Source organism: Mustela lutreola, chromosome 1, assembly GCF_030435805.1.
Source record: "Mustela lutreola isolate mMusLut2 chromosome 1, mMusLut2.pri, whole genome shotgun sequence".
In the NCBI taxonomy this organism is placed as follows: Eukaryota; Metazoa; Chordata; class Mammalia; order Carnivora; family Mustelidae; genus Mustela; species Mustela lutreola.
Window position 1 is genome coordinate 11691882 of NC_081290.1, and position 23096 is coordinate 11714977.

Genomic DNA, 23096 nt, shown 5'->3' on the forward strand with positions numbered 1-23096 from the left:
AATCCTAGCCCTTTCATGACACCAGGACAGCAGTTTTCTCTCAGAAACATTTAGGTAAATAACTGCATTTTAAGAGAGCTACACCAGGCTCCATTTCCTAAACTGGGGCTGCTTTGGTTTAATGCTTTGGTTTTGTTTATTCTTGTTTTAATGTCACCACTGATACTTCTAAAGACTATGAAATGTTACTAGATTCACCTTACCTTTGTGATCGTGTCCTGGGGTTACTGACCATAAGGATAAGGTTGCTAAGGTTGATATGGCCAAGTTGCTGGATACCTATTCTGTATACAAAGAAAATGAAGGGATAGTTGCAGAGAATTAAGACAATGTGCAAATATTTCAAAATAATTTCCTTTAAAATCTTAGCTATTAAGGTCAATAGGAACTTATATGTCATCCATGTGATTGTTTTTTCTAAACTTAGGTTAGGTTTTCACTTAAAAAAAGATTTTATTTATTTATTTGAGAGGGAAAGAAAGAACAGGATTGGAGGGAAGGGCAGAGGGAGAGGAAGAAGAAGGCTCCCTGCACAGCAGGGAGTTGGACACAACAAGGGGCTGAATCCTAGGGCCCTGGGATCACTCCCTGAGCCAAAGGCACACACTTAACTGACTGAGCCAGGAAGGTGCCCCAGGTTTTTACTTTTTTGAAAAGAAATGTTTAAAACAAGTTTAAAATGAGAAAGCATTTACTTTTTACTATTTGTTGACAGTTTTGCCACACATTTTATAATATGTGTGGAGCCACTGATCATAGCCAACCACATATAAAAGGTTTACATATTCTTTATAATATTACATCCAAGCTCTTACTTTGCCATCCTTGAATATGCGAGAGAAGGAAAGTTACTAATTCTAGGTTAGATGGAATTGTTACTTTGACTAAGCTTACAATCTCGTGGAAGCCCCATATTATTTAATACTGGCTTCTTGTTAAATGAGATAGCCTTCATCTCTCCTTCTGATTATTCTTATTTGATGTCATTTAAACTCATCTACGTACTATATTACTAAAAATTTTTGAGACATTATCATACTGATATGGCATGTCAAAAGAGCAAGGGATATCAATGTACATTTCATTAAGAAAAATGTTAGGGGCACCTGTGTGGCTCAGTCTGTTAAGCATCTGCCTTTGGCTCAAATCATGATCCCAGGGTCCTGGAATTGAGCCCCAAGATAGGCTCCCTGCTTCAGGGACAGTGTGCTTATCCCTTTCCCCATGCCCCTTCCCCGCCCCTGCTCATGCTCTCTCTTTCTCTTTCTCTCAAATAAATAAATTTTAAAAATCTGGAAAAAAAGAAAGAAGGAAATGAAGTTTTCTATCTATTTTAACATGGTAAATTACATTAATCTAATGCCTTCATCATCTTCCAAAAGAATCAGAAGGCGGACGCTTACTATCTCATATGTGCTTTTAGCAGCCTCTATGCTCCATTAGGCATATATCATACATAGTAGAATTAGAATTTCAACTGTTCTTTGGCCAAGGCAATTATTTGCCAGACAAAGATACTTAAATCCCAAGAGATTTAAGGCTGGCTTTATGAGTTTCTATTTAATGTTACTACTATCCAAGACTTGGGTTATTTTACCAGTGTATCATAAATAAGTACAATCAATGTGTCCTCTAACCATTCATTATATAGATATGTTTCAGAGATAAGTATTGGTTCTTTATATAGAATAAATAGTCAAGGAGAAAATATGTTTGTACTATACCATATTATCAGGGGAATACTTACAAGGCGAGGAAAATAGTTCCTATATTTCTTTCAAAACAAAAACAAAAACAAAAACAGATTAAGATCTTAATGCAGGTTTCATTATCAAATTTACCCGTGAATGAAAATGTCTTACCTCTTCAGACGAATCAGCTCCCTGGGAAAAAAATAAAAAAAAATAATGAACACCTTCATTTTATAACTTGAAATTGAGTATAAAAAATGTACCACGCTAGGGCACCTGGGTGGCTCAGTGGATTAAAGCCTCCGCCTTCAGCTCAGGTCATGATCCCAGAGTCCTGGGATCGGGCTCTCTGCTCGGCAGGGAACCTGCTTCCTCCTCTCCTTCTCGCCTGCCTCTCTGCCTACTTGTGATCTCTGTCTGTCAAATAAATAAATAAAATCTTAAAAAAAAATGTACCACGCTGCCTTAATTATGATTAAATAAAATGAAGAAAAAAGGCTTCATGACTGATAAAGTAAACTAGTTTTTTTGTTTGTTTAATGACATTTTTAAAAGAAGTGAAGAGTAGATTTTTGCTGTAATTAATTTTCTACATTCTAGTATCAACTCCTTCTGGTGCATTTTTTTTTTTTTTTTGCATATATGAAAAGGAAAATCTTTCATGTGTGAATGGGACAGATATTGAAAACCTAAGCTTCAAAGTTGCTTAAAACATATGTGTCTGGGATATGTTTTATATAGGTTAAGAGCTACTTATATTTAAATACTGTATGTACTAAAAAGAGTCTGGTACTATGTTTTTCTCTGTTCTTAGATTTTTATTTTTTGCACTTCTGCCCTTTTATTAAAAAATAAAATGATATACTGTGATGCCATAAATAACTTTTTGATACATCCACTGGAACTTTTCTGATCAATTAAAGAAGTATAATTATTTCTTTTAAAAAAAATTTTTATTTATTTATCTAATTGCCAGAGAGAGTGAGAGAGCAAGCACACAAGCAAGGGGGAGCGTGAGGGGGAGAGGCAGAGGGAGAAGCAGGCTCTCTGCTGAGCAGTTAGCTCTCTGCTACTGTGGGACCCAGGATCCCGAGATAAACCTGAGGTGAAGGCAGATGGTTCACTGACTAAGGCACCCAGTCATCCTCATTTCTTGAAGAATTTGTTGGTAGCCAGACACAAAGAATACCAAAACAAAAAGAACACGAGTTGAACAGAATAAGAAACAAAGGTAGGAGCAATGAGGAGGAAGTGGGAGTAAGGGGGGGGGATTAGGGGAAGGACCAAAGTAGGAGGTTGACTAGGAGGGCAAGAGTCCTTCCCCTCTTTCCTGTTTCCTCCTAACCTTTCCTGAAGAGGTTAGGAGGTGCGGGAGGAGGAAGGGGAAGGCAAAAAGGAGGAGGCAGGGGTGGTGCGTGCGAGCCAAGGGAGAGGAGGAGGGGAAGAGGAACGGAGGGATGGCTGGAAAGTGCAGGAGGAAGTGGCGGAGGAGGAAAGCTTCAGACAGGTCACGTTTCACCTGGTGACATACAAGTCAATGAAAACACGGGCAGGAGCTCCTGACATTTGGTTCGTCTGAAATTATAATATTCACGTGTCCCTTATCAGCCTCTGAGTCCCACATTTTTGTGGCATTCTTTTAAAAATTTCATTTTTACATACCAGTGCCCTGTGAGTTTAGTGTCCATGTGCACTGAGTGTGTGTGCGTGTCCGTGTGCGTTTAGCACAGGTGTATGTGTGTATGTTTTACTTTAGGATTTATTCTAAACCCCTAATGAACTTATCTAGGTTAACTGAAAGAAATTGTCCATATGAAAACATTAAAATCTATAAAGCCGTGATCAGGAAAATATAAACAATGGCCAGAACACAAGAAACAAAGAGAATCTTTGGATAACTACCGAGAACATATTATTCAAAGTTTCCTGATATACTTACGATCATGGCAACCATGAGGACCATGATAAAGGCAAAGACAAAGATCTTCATATTTGACTGAGTCCTGTGAAAGCATATATGAAAATCAGTAGCGTATTCATTCCCGCTTTTACAAGTCGAACATTTATTGATCAAACTATGCTCCAAAGCCTTGGGAGATATACAGGAAAAGAAAAAGACAATGGAAACACATTGCCTGTCATCAGGGAACTTAGAACTGGTAGGGGATATTGCTAAATAAAGATAAGTGCTGTGATTTGGAAATAAAGTGCTATAGAAACACCCAAAAGGGACTACTTGAAGAGACCATGAGGATGAGTGCATTAAAGCAAAGCAAAAGCTAAGGTTGTGCGAGATTATGTAGGATAAGTAAGAAGTGTTGGGAGCCAATCTGAGAATGACAAAGGAGGGGGAGGATTACGAGCTGGAAGTGACATCCTTCAGCATGTAGGGGGACAGTGATGGAGTCAGGCTGGCCTCTTAGATTGTTATGAGATTATGGGGCTCACAGAATGACAGGAGGAGAGTTAAGGCAGAGTATAAAGAAATGTTTAGAAGATAGATTGACAAACAATAGGGACTGGTTTCATAACAGAGTGTGTGAAAACAAGCCAGATTTCAGGCTTGAAAATGAATGATATTTGGAAGGGAAAAACCAAATTGAAAAGTTTTAGGGACAATATCTGTAGATACTTTGAGAAATTGAATCGGTAAAAGTAATTGATTCTCCATATTAGCTCCTTCAACTAAATTAATGTGATCTGGGATTATTTGACATGTATTTGTAATTCTCTGTATACAAGTAAACCCAATTTTATTGCTGTAGAAGAAGTAAGGTAGATTATTTATTTCTGAATTGAAGACATAGATATAAAAATTTTCAAACTATAAGGTAAATAATAGGCAAAGGCTTTTTTTTCCAACCACCAGTTTTGATAGAACATTAAAGTAACAACTTATGTTTAGAAATAGAAGAAACTGTTCTTCTGCTAAATAGCTCTAAATTTGCTTTAACATATGAAGCAGAACTCAAGGATGATGGCACTTTCCTTGCTCCTTCTCTGCTTGTTCTGTCTCATTAGTGTAAGCTCAGGACTGTGGCATTTGATAGCTTATGGAATTAAATATTTCTTGGTGAAGTTTTTCTATCATCTATTGTGTACACCAAATATTCAGTCATGTTATGATACAAAATAGGATGTAACTTTTAGCATTGTTTCTACCTGGCAGCTTATTGAAAGAAAAAGATGGAAATACACAGAAAGTGATCTTCCACAGATGAATAAATAACTACCTCGCTAGACTGATTGATTTAGGAGTTTGAAAAGATATATCCCCAAAACACAATGAAAAACATCTGAGATACTACAAACTTTTTTCCAGCCAAATTACAATAAAATGAAAATGGGTTAAGAAAGTGAAAATTATTGAAATGAAATAGTACTTTATACAATGTTAACTTTGCAGGAAAAAAACCCTATTTTGAATGATGAAAATGACAATGAGAAGGTTATGGAAAATGAATTAGTGCTGGGAATAAAGTAACTTTTAAAAAAGGTAACTTTAAACTCTGAAATAAACATATTTGCCAAAAGAGAGCGGACACTCTTCTGAGACCATTTTCTCACAAAATTTCGATTCCGACTTTGAGTTAAAAGTCGTTCTTTAAAAAAAAAAAAATAAAACAAAAAACAAACAAACAAACAAAAAAAAAAAAGTAAAAGTATCTCTTAACAAAGTTGATGTCATGAATTTAGTCAAGGATAAAAGGTTTTTAGAAAATCCCACCAGCAGAGATGATGGAGCACAATTCCTTCTTTCCACATCGTTCTCTTTGTAACATGACTGCTGTCAATTCAGAGGTCGTGACATCCTCAACTCACCTTCAGATCTTCACATCAGATCATTATGTCTTTAAATTGTTTCTTTATGAGAAATTATCAGTCAATAATATACATTTTATAAGTGGTTTTTAAGTTGTTCCAATGAACAATAGATTAAAATAAAACATCATACTTGATCGTACGTGAATGTATTACCTGTTATCCAAGATGAGACTCAAGAGTCAGAGACTGGAAGTCTGAAGCCCCAAGAGACGAGGTGCTTTTCCTGAGCACGGATGTATTTAAGTACACTGAAATCCTCCATTTGTTTTTCTAAATCATGTCAAATATGAGATCATATTATTGAATTGAAAATAATGACCAAAACCTGTCCCCACAGAAACCAAGATGAACATGCTGATTTTTACAACAGAAGATTGTAAAGCATATGACCAGGAAACAAATGGACCCATCAAATATTAATCTTAGTGTCAGTCTAGGCATCTGTGAATAAGACAGAGAGAAAAGTAAGTTGCAGTAAGCCAAGCGTAGAAATGATTGAAACATTTAAAATGTTTCCAAAGAGCACCATCTCCCTATTTCAACAAATGCATGTCCAGATGGAACACCTCTATGCCAAAAATGATAACCACTTTATTAAAGAACTACTTGTGCTTAATAAGTGGTGACAATAGTCATAATAAAATTGAAATCTTCATTTATTTCAAGTATGTTTCCTCCGAATTATTAAAGTGTGCTTTTCTTCTATTGATTGGCAAACTTTAAGTCTTAAAGATATCCAAAATTGGCCAAAATTCATTCATTCATTGAATACTGTAATTAATAAAATAATTCTTCTTTTGAAATCAAGTGACCATAGATGCTTAGTCTACATTACTCACAAGTAGCTGGAGGCACATATTTTGGAATTTAATTTACTTCCTTTGAGCCTTTAGGCGCTCATGTTCCTCAGTGGGAGCCATATGTGTGTGCATGATTATACACTAGACAGAAGGAAAATTCCTTTTCATTTAGTTTCTAGGGAAATTTGTATAATAGTTCACCTTTTGGCCACCTGTCAAATAATTTGATGTCAAAACTGACATTAATTCAGTCAGAGCTAAATATAAGGAAATCATTTTTAAGGTTTGTAAATATTATGTCTTAGCCTACTGTTACTCATAATGTGATACATAGAACTATCAGAATCAGAATCATGTGAGAGCTTGCGCAAGTGCTAATGAATAGACCTTCTTTCTATATTCGCTGCATCAGAACCTTGGGGATACACTAGGAATCTCATTTTAACAGTATCCCCAGGCAATGACCTGTGTAGCATAAAGTTTGAGAAACCAAATGATAGACTCAGTAGTATATTATTTGTCTAGAGACTAGGTCCCATAAATACAATTTAAGGTTTAATTTTTATCAAGTATCTTAAGAAAATACTTATTAGGTGAATAATCTATGCTATATTTGAACCACCCATTAAAAATTACTGCTATTCTCTGGGTAATATATAAAACATACAAATGTTTTAGACGGCAAAAAGAATTACAGTCAAATTCATTTTAAATTATTTAGTACACTTTCATTGATTTCATTGATTTCTAAGCCTTATAGATATATATTCTCTTCTCAAATGCAAAGCATATGATCTCCCTAATATGAGGAAGTGGTTATGCAACATGGGGGCTCAAGTGGGTAGGAGAAGAATCAATGAAACAAGATGGGATTGGGAGGGAGACAAATCATAAGTGACTCTTAATCTCACAAAACAAACTGAGGGTTGCTGGGGGGAGGAGATTTGGGAGAAGGGGGTGGGATTATGGACATTGGGGAGGGTATGTGCTTTGGTGAGTGCTGTGAAGTGTGTAAACCTGGTGATTCACAGACCTGTACCCCTGGGGATAAAAATATATGTTTATAAAAAAAAATTAAAAAAAAAAGAAAGAAATGTAAATTTAATTAAAAAAAACTAATCTTTAGTATATTCTCAATGGAAAAAAGATATATAGGGTTTAGTAAGTACTGAAACACATCTGATTTAAAAAAAGTAAAGGCCCTGCTTATTCACTTGGTATTGTCATATGACTTGCTTTCTTAGTAAGTATTAGTTTTTCTTTGTAAGTTTTTTTTGTCTCTCCCCTTCTGACTCTCACTTACTTTTTTCTTTCACTATTACTTTATTGATTCATGTAAGTAAGGTTACTTGGCAGTATTCTAATAGATCTATGCAATTCATAATCTCTTAAAGAAAAAGTAAACTAATTCTCCAAGGGCAATACCAAAGAACATGAAGAAAACCAAACTGCTAGGTAATAAAAATAGATAGATGCTAATATACACATTTACAATTAAACTTAACTCACCCATATTTTAGGTTGGACATCAAAATGTTAGCATTTTTCCATTCATCACTTCCTACTGTAACAAGATAGGAAGGATGGGGATTGTGTGTGAGTGTGAGAAACAAGAAGATGGAATCTAAACACTGGAATAACCTTCCATTTGTTATGGTGCCATCCTCCAGGGACAGTGTGTCATTTCAGAATATCGATGGACCAGAACATGTCCTGACATTTTATAGTTCAGTAAAACAAATATCCTTTCCTCCATAACCAACCAGTGTTCTGTTTGAAAAATGCCAGAGTTTAGATTTACAAGGGAGACATCAATAAAGAGCCCTTGCTATATCACAAGTGCGGCTTTAAATTGTTGGCATAAGTGTGCAAACAGTGAATAGGATTTTATGGTGGTATTTTTGTTGGATTTTCCTTAGGCTTCTTCCTTCTCTTCTTTTTTTCTTATTGTCTTTATTTGTCTCATAATAAGATAGGTTTATAGTCTAAACAAAATCCATAATGTTTATTTATTTAACTAAAGGACATCTCATGTATATTCTTTTTTTTTTTTAAGATTTTTTTTATTTATCTGATAGAGATCACAAGTAGACAGAGAGGCAGGCAGAGAGAAAGGGAAGCAGGCTGCCCACTGAGCAGAGAGCCCGATGCAGGACTCAATCCCAGGACCCTGAGATCATGACCTGAGCCGAAGGCAGAGGCTTTAACCCACTGAGCCACCCAGGTACCCTGTCCCGTCTATATTCTTGTGTGAATACTAAAATGTAGAAGGAATCAACCATAGACTAGCAGATGTATAAGAATGTATGAGTGACCTGGAAAACCGGGTAATGAGAAACACTTTACATTTACAAAAATGTAAAGAGATTTTAAAAAGTAAGATAGCTTAAGGGATCTCTTAGATAACATCAAGAAAATGAATATTTGCGTTAGAAATGTCCCAGAAGAAGAAGAAGAGAGAGAATGGGGGAATTAAACTTACTTCAAGAAAGAATACCAAGTGTAAGGTGATATCTCAATGTGGTTTTTATTTGACTCTCCCTGATGGCTAGTGATGATGAACATTTTAACAACATGTGTTGGAGGGGATGTGGAGAAAGGGGAACCCTCTCACACTATTGGTGGGAATGCAAGTTGGTGCAGCCTCTTTGGAGAACCGTGTGGAGATTCCTCAAGAAATTAAAAACAGAATTTCCTTATGACTGGGCAATTGCACTCCTGGATATTTACCCCAAAGATACAGATGTTGTGAAAAGAAGGGCCATCTGTACCACAATGTTTATAGCAGCAATGGCCACGGTCGCCAAACTGTGGAAAGAACCAAGATGCCCTTCAACAGACGAATGGATAAAGAAAATGTGGTCTTTATACACTATGGAGTATTATGCCTCCATCAGAAAGGATGAATATCCAACTTTTGTAGCAACAAAATTTTGTAGCAGAAAATTTTGTAGCAAAAATTTTGTAGCAATCCAAATTTTGTAGCAGAATATCCAAATTTTGTAGCAACATGGACGGGACTGGAAGAGATTATGTTGAGTGAAATAAGTCAAGCAGAGAGAGTCAATTATCATATGGTTTCACTTATTTGTGGAGCATAATAGCATGGAGGACAAGGGGCGATGGAGAGGAGAAGGGAGTTGGGGAAAATTGGAAGGGGAGATTAATCATGAGAGACTATGGACTCTGAAAAACAATCTGAGGGGTTTGAATTGAGGGGTGGGGGGTGGGAGGTTGGGGTACCAGGTGGTGGGTATTATAGAGGGAACGGATTGCATGGAGCACTGGGTGTGGTGAAAAAATAATGAATACTGTGATGCTGAAAATAAATAAAAATTAAAAAAAAAAAGAAAGAATACCAAGTAAACATCCCTAATCTAGAGAAAGAAATGGACATCAGGTCCAAAGGAGATGAGCCCATACTGGTCAACACCAGGACACATAATAATTAAAATGTTAGATATAAAATATAAGAGAATTTTAAAAGCACCAAGAGAGAAGCAAATGTTACATATAAGGGAAAACCTCTAGGGCTATTAGTTGATTGTTCAGCAGAAACCTTGTAGGCCAGGGGCGCCTGGGTGCCTCAATGGGTTAAACCTCTGCCTTCAGCTCAGGTCATGATCTCAGGGTCTTGGGAATCAAGCCCCACATGGGCTCTCTGCTCAGCAAGGAGACTGCTTTCTCCTCTTTCTCTGTCTACCTCTCTGTCTCCTTGTGAACTTTCTCTCTCTGTCAAATAAATATATAAAATCTTTCAAAAAAAAAAAAAAAAAAAGACAGACACTTTGTAGGCCAGAAAGGAGTTGCATGATATGTACAAAGTGCTGGAAGGAGAAGACTTACGACCAATCCCTGCAAAGTTATCATTCACAAAGAAGGAGAGATAATTTCCCAAACAAACAAATGGCAAAGGAGTTTGTCAGCACTAAATTAGTTTTACAAGAAATAGTAAAGGGGCTTCTTTGAGTGTGAAAGAAATGGCCACAATTAGATGTAAAAAAATATGAATAAAAAGATGTAAAAATGAAAGCACATAAAAAACAGAGTAGCGAGTTGAAATATTTTTTAGAATGTGTTTGAACTTATATAATCATTAACTTATTAATATCGACTGCTGTATATTCAGCTTGTTGTATGCAACGCAGTTAAGCACAAACTTCAAACCTGGAAGAGATGCACAAAAAACGAGGACAAAAAAGCTAAAGATATCAGTACAGAAACCCATGAATCAAGAGAAGAAGAAAGGAAATGATGTGGTATATGCACACACATTAGAATGTGTACACACACACACACACACACACACACACACACAGAGGAATATTATACAGCCATGAAAAGAATGAGATGTTGACATTTGCAACAACATGGATGGACCTAGAGGAAATAAGTGAAATAAGTCAGACAGAGAAAGAAAAATCCCATCTGATTTTACTCATGTGTGAAATCTAAAGTCAAAATAAGTGAACACACAAAAGTAGAATTAAACCTATAAATTCAGAGAATAATCTGACTCTTCCAGAGGAAGGGGGCACATAACATGGGTAATGAGTGAAAGGGAATGATTGCTACAAGCTTCCAGTTATGGAATGAATAAGTCATGATAATAAAACACATAGCATAGGGAATAGAGTCAATGGTATTGTAGTAGCATATGGTGACAGATGAAGGCTACACTTGTGGTGAGCACAGCATAGCATGTAAAGAGTTGTGTTGCTTTGTTGTACTCCTGAAACTAATGTAACATTGTGTGTCACATATACTCAAGTTTTTTAAAAAGAAAAGAAATATTTGGCCTTTTGCTCCTAAGGCATTTGTTACAGAGTGTATCTTTTTATCATAAAGAGAACTTCAGTGCTATTGGCAGAAGTATTGTCAGCTCATGGACTTCTGTATCTTCAGAGTCTTATAATATGCCTGACATGCAGTACAAACTCGATAAATATTAGTTTGATGAATAAATAAGTTTATAAGATGATTTTAGGCAGTACATGAATAGAAGTGTTTTTTAAAATTTTTGTTTATATTATTGTGTATCAAAAACTGTACATATAACTACATAGTAAACCTGTGGCTTGGGTTATGATTATATGTTTCTTTTTAAAATAAATGTAAACAGTGTAAGTTAAAAATATTCATTAAATACAGCCTAGATAGGAAATGCATTTGCCAAACATTCAAAACACCATGTTGGAGAAACACAGGCTTACAGTAATGGAACACATTCAATGACAAGATCTCTGTTACTTTAGAGACTTTGAGAAGTTCAATGATGAGTGGAGCTAAGCAAGAATAAATTTCCCTTAATTTAATTTTTCAGAGAAATTAGAAGAGATATTTTTGTTCATAGTTGAAAAATGTACATGTTTTGAGTTTGTTTCTACCTATTATTTAGACAGCAGACTATCTTATAAAAAGAAAACACTAATTTTTATTTGGTATGTACATATGAAAAAAGAATATATACACATGGACATGCAATATTTATGTAAATACATACACATGTACTAGTGCCAAAACAAGTACGTGGACTTAACTCTTCCAATTGTAAGAATAGTATTAGAACACATACCCTTATATATGTTCAGAGACTTCTGGGCAGTTCTGATGAACACTGTTTTTTCTCCTTAGGAAAAATGCAGAGTTTCACATAGAATGAAGTGTTGAACAGTGTAAGGCAATAAATTTTGCCTGACAAGGAAGGATGTCCACATTCTTCACTAACTCATATTTCTCTAAATTACATTTAATGTAATAACTCAGAATGAAAAAATAAGTTCCCATTTTTATATAACATAAAAATGCTAACATTTACTTTCTGAGAGATTCTAGCAGACTGTTAGATGAGCAAAATATTGTTTGATGACTTACTTTTTAAATTATTTTCCACATACCTGAAAGACACATAGAACCACAATCCTTATCTGAGTCTACAAATCCCTCTAGCCTATTTAGTTACTGGCAAGCACCTAGGTTAAATAATATATTCTCTTTCATTTTATTATAATAAAAAAGAGACTTGACAAACTTAGAAGAAAATGTGAGTTCACGTGGATGCATTCTGTGGACAGGAGACTGAGGAAAAAACATACTCACAGTGCTTATACATAACTAGGGAAATACAAAAATAAGCAGAGATAACCAAGAGACAATTGAGTCTGTCAGTCTATCTTGCAAGCAGAAATTCAGGGTTATATTAAAATATTTGGGCAATATAGGGGCAATTAAAATTCTTAAAATGGCAAGGTGATAGAAGAAGGAGTAAATTGAGGAAAGAGGCTAAGGTCCACACCCTACTGATCATCAACGTTAAGTCTGAGAAAAAGGACTTGAGGCAAAACACATAGAAGTAGGAGAAGGAAGGGAATCACAGGGAGACCTACTGATGGGTAAGATGGAATCAAGAGGACCAACTGCAGTGGTGTCTTTGGGAGCAAGCTCCAATTACCTCTGTGCATTGTTACTAATAATTGTGAGATTAATTGAGATAATGCATATTAGTCACATTGCACATAATAGATGTTCACTCTATGTTACCTGTTATTATCATTATTACTACTTTCACCTCAACCATTCTTACTAAAATGAATACTTTTGGTAGGGAGTAAAAAGGAGAGAAAAGACATTGCCTCTGGAGTAGAAGATCAGCATACCTTTGGGACTAGAAGGGGAGAATCAGTGTCCAGTGAGATCATTAGAGAAGGTTACACGGGGAGTTGGATGTTTATGACAAATGGATTGGGTATTCTCTTTGATGGAGAAAGGGTAATGCTTTTCTAAGAATAGGGGAAGGGTAGGTCATTAAAGCCTTGAGGAGAGTAGTGAAGCTACCAACATTTTGGGGGAACAAAAAAGAAATACAGCTACCTCTCACTCCAGCAAAGAAGTGTTTGCAAGAAGTTCCAAATACCCAGTAAAGTATAGAAAACATAGACAAAGGGGAAAATTGTCTGATTAGGAGATTTTTGGTTTTTACCCTTTAGAATTTAACTGCCAGGGTAAAAGAGCAGTAGAAGTAGATTTTTAGAGACTTTCCAGGGTTAGGCTTTCCCAGGTAGGTGGGTCAAAGGCAGGGAGTCATTGTGAACTATTTAGCAAATATTGAAAATGATCGAGAGTAAAGCCCAGGTGAGTGGGAAAGGAAGGAGGTCCAGGGAAAGTAAATGGAATGGAAACCACATGACAAGCCCTTACATGACAAGAGGATTCTTTGAAGTCACCCAAAAAGTCCCCTAGATTTACTCATTCCCCCTTCTCAAATATGTATCTCATGGTGACTCTCATAACACAAATTGCAAGGCCCTGAGGGCCTTCACCCACCCTGATGTGGTTTCCATGGGTGTCTCCAGCCCCCACAGTTCTCAAGCCAGGCTGGGCTCCTCTTGTTCTCTCCTCCTTCTGCCAGGCACCTGCCTCAGTGAATTTGCTTTGACTGTTGCTTCTGCTGCACCTGGGTTCCTCCGGCTACTCTCACGTCCTTTTCATTTCACAGGTCAAGTGTCAACTTGCCAGAGTGGCCTCCCCTCACTGCCCTCTCTAAACTATCCTCCTGCTATTCTCCTTCTCCTCGGTAGCACACTTATCAGCACTTGGCATAGTACCTGCTGCTTCTTTTCTTGCTTTTGTCTTCCTCCAGTCATTAGAATGTGAACACCATCAAGCCAGGAATCTTGTTTTGTTTTTTGTGTTACAACAACATTCAGAAAAAATGTTTGGCCTATCATACATGCTCAACATTTGTTAGAAAGAATGTCTAACCACCAAAAGAAGGACTTAGAATTTTTAGGTTCCCAAAGCCTGACTCTCTTCTTCTGGGGGTGATGTTCTGGGCTCTCATCTGGGCAGGCAAGGACTTTGACTACAGACTTGAGAATCTGGATAAAAGTTGTTGGACGAGACACATGGGAGCAGAAACAGTCACAGAGCTGTTACAGTGAGGACTAAATCCTGCCAAGGGACAGCCATAGTGGGCTCCAGAAACTGAAGGTTTGGTCTGAGAGGCACTCTTGAGATTGAGGGCCTTTGCTGTCCACATGGTGTCAGTTAGTTGTTAGAGAGCTGGTTATGCCAGTAACAGTGGCCTCATCTCTATGTATGAGGGATAGAAAAAGAAAAGAAAAGACCATACAGCTAAAAATGCATTTGAAATTTTAATGTTTTGGCAAGAGATGTGAGATTCTGTCTCAGCAATTGTGCTAGAGAGATTTCAGTTGGTCATCAATACAGTTAATAAGAGACCACAATCCAGATCTAGCATGTCCAGCGTGATATAAAGGAAGAGTACAGACACAACAGATAATATTTCACACAATTTTGCTTTGGCTCAGGATTGTTCCCTTTTCAACAGGAAGTCAGACATGTTGGTATCCAAGGTGATAGGATGGATATGGAAACTGTGTACAAAGATTTTTCCAGTCAAACCTATGAATAAAGAGAAAATACTGGATTAGCTATTAACTTTATATTCCAAGATATATATACGTATGTATGTAGATATACATGCTTATATGTATACATATATATGCATAATACATAAAGCATGTAAACATACATTATGATCTTGCAGAAATATAAATTTTTATACTAAGTACTAATTAATATTTCCTAGTGCCACACGAAATACTAAACGTATCCCCACTCATGTGCTTGTTGGTACTCAGTGCCACCATAATAGGCTGCGCAGACGTATTTGTTGTACAAGTGACTAAATAATTCATAGTTAATAGCCAGATTCTGCAACAGTTCTTTTTAATGCCTTCATTAAATGAGAAATGCTTATATTTTTGAGCATGTTTAAGGGAATATTTTAAATTCCAAGATGTGTGTTGAGTATAAAATACATTAATACTTCTTTTTTTTTTTTTTAATTTTTTATTTTTTATAAACATATATTTTTATCCCCTGGGGTACAGGCATGTGAATCGCCAGGTTTACACACTTTACAGCACTCACCATAGCACATAGCCTCCCCAATGTCCATAGAAATGACTATATCTTGATTTAATTTGAATGTACATTTGTCATACAGTCATATTAAGTAAAATACCCTTTGAATATTTAAAAAACCCTCTTTAAAAACAAATCCTTCATGATTCATTTGGTTAGATGTCTTTATTTATATGTTTATTGTGTAAATATTCTGTCAGTTTTATTTCCTTCTGCCTTATGATGTTCTTCTGATAGTTCTTGCTTTGTCTGACCCTCCTAATGCTTGTAGTTCAGGCATTACTCTTGACCTTTCCATACTACCCCTTTATTGTGCTCATAATTCTATCTTAGCACTTAATAAAATTTTAAAATAAATTTCTTTCTTTTTCTAGGGGCCCTTGGATGGCTCAGTCAGTTAAGTGCCTGCTTTTGGCTCAAGTCATGATCTCAGGTCCTAGGATGGAGCCCTATGTTGGGCTCCTTGCTCAGCGAGGAGTCTGCCTCTCCCTCTCCCTCTGTGTGCTCACTTTCTCTTGCTCTCTCTTTCTCTCAAATAAATAAATAAAATAAAATAAACGTGTTTCTCCTTCTAAAGATGAAGTTGAGGGCATGCGAGTCGGTAACTCATTTCTATTTATCAAGTCTCTCAGCTAGTGGATGAGTGATAAGCAATTGCAAAATACAGAACTTAGGAATGACAGCAATACAGCCCAACTTCAACCCACATCAAGGATGTTATTTTTATCACATAACATTATTTGGAAACGTTGTCTGATCCTTTTCCAATACTGGGAAGACCAAACTGGAGAAGAGAACCCAGCTGTAGACCAATGTCCTGACAGGTAAAACCCACCCCCTGGATTAATCTCCAGCTGGCACCTGTGTGCAGTGTAGCCTCAGCAGTGGAGTGTTTCAGAGGAGGAGCCCTTGGGCTTGATCCCTGGGTGGAATCCCGCCTCTTCCACGTATTACTTACACTGTGATCAAGGGCAATTAATATAGACCCCCTGTGCATGTTGGTACCACCTCCACATTGGGCGTGAAAGTTAACAGCCTCACAGGTGTATGTGAGCATGAACCTGGTTAATACTGACAGAGGGTTTAGAACCGTGGCTGACACGTGTTAATACTCAGTGAATAGCAGCAATTCCTCTTGGATTTGCTGTTCCACATTTTGTCATGTTGGCCCTTTTTACCCATTTATTATTTTACTATAGATATACTTAGTTTTTTAAAGTTTTTTTATTTATTCATTTGACTGAGAGAGAGAGATCACAAGTAGGCAGAGAGGCAGACAGAGAGAGAGGGGGGAAGCAGGCTCCCCGCTGAGCAGAGAGTCTGATGCGGGGCTCAATGCCAGGACCCTGGGATCATGACCTGAGCCGAAGGCAGAGGCTTAACCCACTGAGCCACCCAGGCACCCCTAGATATATTTAGTTTTGACCAGCAATTTAATTTTAAGATGTAAGTTAAGGCAGTTGATCCTAATAATTTTCATCAGAGTAAAAAGTTTTCTTTTTCTATTTTTGAATCTATAAGATAATTTGGATATTAACCAAACTTATTACAGATATTCTACTTCTTAATTTCTGGACTGTTTTTGTAAAATAAATTAATATGACCTATATCTTCTCCCCTTAAGGAATTCCTGCAGAAATCAAGTTTTAAATATATATATGTGTGAAAAAAAAAATATATATATATATATATATATATATATATATATATTAGTGTTAGGAAATTAAAATTCAATATAAATGCAATTCTTTATCACTATTATTTTAACCTTATACTGCTATATTTAACTACATGTTTTTATTTTAATTACTGACTTGGAGATTTTACTTAAATTTGTTCAAATTTCTATGTGAGAATTTGGGATTTTTTCCCTTTATTTGATATCTTTATTTTTGTGACAGAAGGCCAATATACTTATCCAAAATGTCAAACATACCTAAGTGGGAATAAATGGGTAGGTAATTTCCTTCAGGGGATTCCAAGGATTCATGGCTATCTGCTGTGGATGAATAGCCTGGCTATATTGGGGGAAGGTAAACTTCTGTTGAACGTGGTAGATTTGGAAATACAGAAAAATAAAATTATTAATCACCCCTCATGGAATTTCTTCCAAGTTGCAAAAGAGAGATCAAACAATATGAATTATAACTTCATTTATTTAGATAATTTCTAAGTTATTCTAAGTAGACCTGGCAAAAGCAGAGTGAAATTATATAGAAATCACTGGAAATAATATCACATTATAGAGTGAAGTACAAAATTGAAGAAATCTTCTGATCAATTCATTCACCCTGGGGAAAATACCTGAAAGAAAAAGGAAAATTTATCTGTACTAAAGTAAAAGAAGAATTTTAAAGAAGAACCAAGGTATCTAAGTGTATCATTTCTTTTTCCATTTCTGGTCTTCAGAGTCAAAGAAGCTCACTATAATTGCTCCTGGTTTTATTCACTGGAATTTGGGATTCTGAGCCAGTTGCCTAATCTCTCTGAGCATCACTTACACTGCCGGACTATCCAAATTAATATGAAAAGAACATTCTGCATAGTGCCAGGCACATATTTTCTATTCATAAAATGTTCTTTCCTTCCAAATTCTTCCTTTAAGTCTGTTTCATAAGCTTTATTTGGATTATTATATGGGATAAAGATAGAATTAAAATAACAATGTCCTAGAGAATAATTTATAGTTCTTATGAATGCCAACCTATTTTCCTAATTGCTGGGGACCAAGTATTTAGTGGATACATGGCTATAATAATGATTCATATGGTGGAAGAATGTTAAATTCTAAATAGCAGTGAGAACTTACTAAAATCAGAGGGGTTTTCAGTGTGAGGATTATGGTTTGAAAGCACTGATGTAAAATACAGTTTCCGTTATAAAATCTTTAGAGGACATTTTTACATTGTATAGGATAATGATTAGAATAACACCTAATACTCTTGGTACATCTATTGCATTCTTGGCATTGTGTTATATAGTTTGCATATATTATTTGAAATGATCCTCACAAAAGCCCTTAGTCAACATTTTATTTCCATGTTTGTATGTCAGTTGATGGTGCACTTGCTGCCTGGGATTAAGTACTTAATGAATATTACACACAAAAAAAGTCATGGAGCTATTTTTGGAAGATAAATTTGCTGGTTCCAAAGCCTGTGTCCTTTCACTGAGATACACGTGTCTCCAGGCAGAATACTGGTTCTAAGCATGCCTGTGGTAAGAAAATAGCTTCAAAGAGACTTTGATTTTGAGACATCAGGTCATGTTATTCTTTTTTTTAAATTTCAATTTTAATTCAAGTAATTAACATAAAAAGTGTTATTGGTTTCAGAGGTACAGGTCTGTGATTCATCAGTCTTATACAACCAAGTGCTCACTACATCACATGCCTCCCTTAATGTCCATCACCCAGTTACGTCACTACTATCAAATGACCTCCAGAAAATTAGAGGGGAAAATTTTAAGGATTCTGACAATGGACAAACTGATCTGGTACATTTAGAAGCATGCGTTGTTGGCATACCCTCCCCAAATTTACTATACATTCTGACAACTGAGTATTGAATTTCACAGAATGCAGTATCTGTTACTTGGTGCTGAAAATTGTATTGCTAATGAACGTCTTTATCTCAGTAGAGGATGTTCTTCTAGATAGAAATAAAAAAGAAAGGATTTAATTTTTCGGTTTATTCATAAAGCCAACCTGAATCTTTCTGGGTTTTGTTTTGTTTTTATTGACTGGGAAAGACCTTCACAGACGAGATCGGGCGCGTTCAGGGTGGTATGGCCTTAGACAGACCTTCACAATATTTTACCGGGAAACATTAACTGATGCATTTTCATTTACAAAGTCATCTACTATATAAATATTCAAAATTCTATATCTGGAGTAAATCCTATTCTCTTTAATACATTTCTTACTTTTTGCAATTGTTTGGGTCTTTGGAATTTTAATGAAGTTAGTTAACTTGTCACATGTTTTAAATAGAGAATGGTATGTGTGTAAACATCTCTTAAGACACTAAACTACTTTAGATATAATAGTAAAAACTATTTTTAGTAAAAAACTATTTTAGTAAAAACTATTCCCGGGAAAAACATGTTTCTCTTAGTATTATCATTTATGTTCCGGTTAATAATATTTAGCAACTATCTCCTCTCAACAAAAGTCAAAGTTGAAGCTGAAATAATTTTATTTTCTTTAAAAAAAAATATTTATTTATTTATTTGGCAGAGAGAGAGAGAGGTGAGGACAAAGAGGCAGAGCTGCAGGCAGAGGGAGAGGGAGGCTTGATCTCAGGACCCCAGGATCATGACCTGAGCTGAAGGCAACCCATTAACCAACTGAGCCACTCAGGCACCCCTGAAATAATTTTCTTGATATTAATACTTGATATACAAATCCAACATTAAGTTCTTAGAAAATGATGGCAAAAGTAGTTTTTACTCTCCTTTATCTTATACCTGCTATATCTTTCCCCCTAAAAAAATTAAAATATTTGTTACCCATACTTAAGACAAACTACAGGCTGTGAAAGTACAGGCACTCAATTGTCTAAATTAAGAGTTGCACTGCAAAATAGTTTCTAAGCAGTAAGCTGCATAATTTCTCTTTCCTAAATAGTGTATTATTTGGATTGTTTTGATACGATTATATATATGTATGCTTTTTCCCCAAAGATTAATTTATTTTAGAGAGAGAGAGAGAGCAGGGGAAGGGGCAGAGGAAGAGGAGAGAGCTCTTAGGCAGACTCCCCCCTGAGTCTGATGTGGGGCTTGATCCTACAACCATGAGATTGTGACCTGAGCCAAAATCAAGAGTCAGATGCTTAAGTGACTGAGCACTCAGGTGCCTCTATAAATGTAAATTTAAGTATGCAAATGGAAATTGTATTTTCCCTAGCCATATGCATTCGGTTTATATTCACATAACAAAGAACACTCTCATAGGAACGTCTTCAGTATTATCTGACACTTAAGGATGGGCAACAAGTTTATTCACTATAGTGATTCTCAAAATCTTCTACAGGCATACCTCATTTTATTGAACTTCGCTTTACTGAACTTCACAATATTTTGTCTTTTTTTTACAAATTGAGAGTTTATGGCAACCCTGCATCAAGTGTCAATTGGTGCCATTTTTTCAACAGTATTCACTCTCTTCATTTCTCTGTGTCACATTTTGGCAATTCTTGAAATATTTTGAACTTTTCCACTATATATTACTTGTTATGATGACTTGTGATCAGTGATCTTTGATGTTACTATTGTTATTGCTTTGGGGCACCATGAACCACATCTATATGAGAGGTGAACTTAATAAATGGTGCGTGCATTCTGATTGCTCCACCAACCAGCTCCAACACCTTTCTCCCTCTCTGTGGGTCTCATTGGCATTGCACCTGGTCACCCGAGGGTTCTGATGGAGATGCAATAAGGTTAATGTTGTTTCCTTGCCTGCTAATGCAAAATCCATTCTGTAGTTCATGGATCGAGGGGTAATTTTGACTTTCAAGTCTTATAAGTTAAGAAATACATTTTGTAAGTTTATCACTGCCATACATAGTAATTTGTCTGATGGATCTGAGCAAAGTTAATTGAAAAACTTCCGGAAAGGGTTCATCATTTTAAATGTCATTAAGAACATTTGTGATTCATGAGCTAAAATTATCAACATGAACAGAAGTTTGGAAGAAGTTGATTTCAACCTTAATGGATGACTTTGAGGGTCCAAAACTTCAGTGGAGGAAGTAACTACAGATGTATATGAAATAACAAGAGAACTAAAATTAAAAATGGATCCTAAACATGTGACTGAATTGTTGCAGTCTTGTGATAAAACTTTAAAGAAGGAGATGCTTCTTATGAATGAGCAAAGAAAGTGGCTTCTTGTTTCTTGAGATGGAATCTACTCCTGGTGAAGATGCTGTGAAGATTGTTGAGATGACAACAGAGAACTCAGAATATTATATAAACTTAATTGATAGAGTAGCAGCAGGTTTTAAGAGGATTGATGCAAATTTTGAAAGAAGTTCTACTCTGGGTAAAATGCTATCAAACGGCATCACATGTTACAGAGAAATCATTCATGAAAGGCAAAGTCAATCAATGTAGCAAACTTCATTATCCTCTTCTAAGAAATGCTACATCAACCACAGCCTTCAGCAGCCATCACCCAGATCAGTCAACAGCCATCAGCATCAAAGTAAAACCCTCCACTGGAAAAAAGATGACAACTTACTGAAAGCTCAGATGATGGTTTTCAATCTTTAGAAATAATGTATTTTTTTTTTTTATTTTATTTTTTATTTTTTATAAACTTTAATACAGGTATGTACCTTGGTTTTTAGACATAATGCTACTGTGCATGTAGTAGTCTTCAACAAGGTATAAACATAACTTTTATATGCACTGGGAAACCAAATAAATTCTCTTTGATTCTTTTGACTTTTATTATTTCAATATTTGCTCTATTGTGTTGATCTGGAACTGAACCCGCATTAGCTCCAAGATATGCCTATAGTTAGGGATTTCCTTTATATTAATGAAATAGACCGTGTTATAAAAAATTAAGTGACATTGTCGTGATGAGCACTGGTTATTTTATGTATGTTTTGAATCACTAAATTGTATACCTGAAATTGGTATTACATTGTTTGTTAACTAATTGGGATTTAAATTAAAAAAAAAAAAAAACTAACTAACTAAATAAATAAATAATAAAAAGAAAAAAGTGACAAAGAAATATTCTTAAAATGTTGGTTTAAAAAATAAAACAAAAGATCTACTAATCCTTGAGCATCTGCCATTCTGAATGTGTATTATGTGTATTATCTGCACAAGACTATTGTAAAGTTGATTTTTTTCACTGCTTTATAGACAAAGAGGTTTCTGAATTTCTAAAATCTTCATTTTGAATGCCCTACCATCAAAAAGCAAGATCTTGGAATATAATAATAAAAAATAAAACTATCACAATATACTGCTTCTAGTTTATATTTGTCAATTCTGTTGGGAAAAAAAAACCTCATAAAAATAATAAATAAGAGTATTAAACTAATTAGAAAAAGAATTCTTAAAAATATTTTAGTATCTTTAAAAATATTGTTTGTATTTTTCTGCCAAGTAATATTTGGCTGTATAGACATTTTTCACAGGTAAAAAGTATGAGAGAAAAGATGTATGAAAATATATCTTGTTTTCCAAAAGGAAGACAAAAACTCCAGGCAGTGGAAAATCTCAACACTGTTTAAACCTTGTTTCTCCATAATATGGTTGCTTTGTGGTTTAAAATATCAGTTACCCATTCGGATTCTAAGAAATTACTATGATCACCTATTACTTTTCTGCCCGATTTTTGTACTCACATATTCTAAAGAGTGTTTTATACAGGATGACTCAGAACATGATAACAGGAAGTGAAAATGTTAGTATGTATATTACTATTAACATTATATTTTTATGCAGACTCACTTCTGCCATTATCTAGTTCAGTGTTTCAGGGAAGTTTTTATTCTCTCTTGGGCTCACTTTCTTATGTGTATAGATTTAGCTGGCTATAGGCAAAAAGAATTTCCCAGATGTATTTTCTAATTTTCTCTGAACATGTATCTGAAAAACATTTAGATATGTAATAAAATTGCATCCTTATAAAAATAAATGTGCTTCAGTATTTGCATAAATGAACTGAAGCCTGGTAACCATCTACCAATTATAAACACTTATCTGCCTGAATGACAAACCACATAATATAATAGGACTCATATCCACTACTTATTAGCACTATAGAATGAAAAAATAATGTTGGTCTTCAATTTTTATGTCTATA

The 23096-nt window shown here is 35.4% G+C and overlaps 1 long non-coding RNA gene across 1 annotated transcript; it reads right to left on the reverse strand.

Moving 5' to 3' along the window:
• Nucleotides 1-233: 233 nt before the first annotated feature.
• On the reverse strand, nt 234-5756 carry LOC131819097 (uncharacterized). The gene is made up of 5 exons (XR_009349056.1): nt 5670-5756; nt 3631-3694; nt 1863-1883; nt 1748-1774; nt 234-284 (listed from the first exon to the last, which is right to left on the reverse strand). It is a non-coding gene; the product is annotated as an uncharacterized LOC131819097 (long non-coding RNA).
• Between the last annotated feature and the right edge of the window lie 17340 nt (nt 5757-23096).